Source organism: Frankliniella occidentalis, unplaced genomic scaffold (assembly GCF_000697945.3).
Source record: "Frankliniella occidentalis isolate FOCC.00 unplaced genomic scaffold, Focc_3.1 Scaffold367, whole genome shotgun sequence".
NCBI classification, from domain to species: domain Eukaryota; kingdom Metazoa; phylum Arthropoda; class Insecta; order Thysanoptera; family Thripidae; genus Frankliniella; species Frankliniella occidentalis.
The window spans coordinates 169,076-170,816 of NW_026267490.1; positions in this window are offsets into that span (position 1 = coordinate 169,076).

Sequence of the window (1,741 nt, forward strand, 5' to 3'; positions counted from 1 at the left end):
AGCGTAGGGATCCGCTGACCTTGGATGAATGTGTCAGTGCTCTTACGAGCTTTGCGGGTTTTAATGTGGAGTGTGGCACATTTTGTTGCATTGAATTCTAGGCCAATCCAGGATGCTGCTCGCCCAATCTCGTCTAGAAGATCCTGCATGGCGTGAGGGTTTTTTGCAACCAGGACAACATCATCAGCGTATGCTAAGGCAACAATACGTTGCCCCAGGAGGGAGAAGCCGTGTGTGTCCTTCAATTTCAGGACGGTAAGTAGCAGAATTTCAATTACTAGATTGAAGACAATTGGCGAGAGCGGGTCACCTTGCTTCACGCCTGAGCACATGGGTACTGACCGGGTCTCTCCCGCCGCAGTCGTGATGGTGGTGGTGCAGCCAGCATACATGTCCTTCAGTGCCTCAATGAAGGATGGAGAGACGCCGTGATGACGGAGTAGGTGGAAGATTGCGGCGTGAGGGACTGACCCGAAGGCGTTGCGGAGGTCGAGCCAAGTGAGTACTAACTCAGCCCCCGTCTTTGCTGCATCCAGACACTCTTGTACAATAAAATTGTGTTCAAGGCAGCCTTCAGATGGCATAAAGCCTTTCTGGATGCTGCAAACAGCCCCTGTTAAAGCAGCCCAGCGACCCAACCTGGCCGCGAGGATGCCACTATAGATCTTATAAAGGCAGGAGCTGAGGCTAATAGGCCGCCAGTTGGACAGGTCCCGGCGGTCACCTTTTTTGTAGAGCAGGATGGTGCGAGCTTCTTTCCAGGTCTCTGGGATCCGCCGAGCCAACCTGCAACGCTCAAAAATCTCGTACAGGACGTGGCAGCCCGGGTCCTTGCTGCGCAAGGCACTGTATGTGACGCCGTCTGTGCCAGGGGCGGTGTTGCTGCAGTGGCGCAGCCTAGCAGCAATGGTATCCTTGTCGATGGTAGAAAAGACTGCTTCATCGGGTGCATGCTGTGCTGGCAGAACGACCCCCTCGGGAGCCTCGCCAAGCAGAGTGAGACGCTCGCTGAACACCCGCTCAAAATGGTCCGCCACATCGTTAGGAGGAAGCTCGCACAGGGGGGAGACTTCCTGTCTGATTTCTCGCATGGCAACCCTCCTGTTCTTACGGTAAAGCTGCTGAACACGCTGGGCCTCCTTTGGGCCTGGGCGTGCTGCTGGCTTGCGACGGCGGCCTTGGTTTGGGCCAGGGCCGGGGCGCGGTGGTGGTGCCAGCAATGCAGTGTACTCTTTCACAACAGCCTGAAATTCCTCCCAACTCACTGCGTCAGCGATGCGTTGGATCCATTGCAGCTGCTTCTTGTTGGCCTTGGACTGGGAGGGCGAGTCGTTGTCCATGGCGAGCGACCCGAAACCCTCTGGGCTGCTAGGAGTGGCTGGAGTGGATTGGAGTGGCGGCGATTCTGCGGAGCGCCCCGGAGCAGCGGTAGAGCCTGTGGGTGAGAGGAAGGGCAGTGAACTGCACCTAACACTGAAGGATGGTAGAGAAACAGGATCTACTTGCCTTGGGGCAGCATCCGCGCTGTGTAACATGGCCGGGACCGGGGCGTCCAGGGCCGCGCCTCCGCCCGAGGGCATCGTTGGCGGGACCCATGCCCCGATGGCCTCTGCGACCGCACCCGGGCCGTGGCAAGCCATCGGGTCCCGGGGCGACGACGGGGTGGGGTTGGTGAAGAGCCCCATGGCCTCCTGCAGGACGTCCTCCCAAGGGCGGCCTCGCGGGGTGGTGTTGCGAGGCG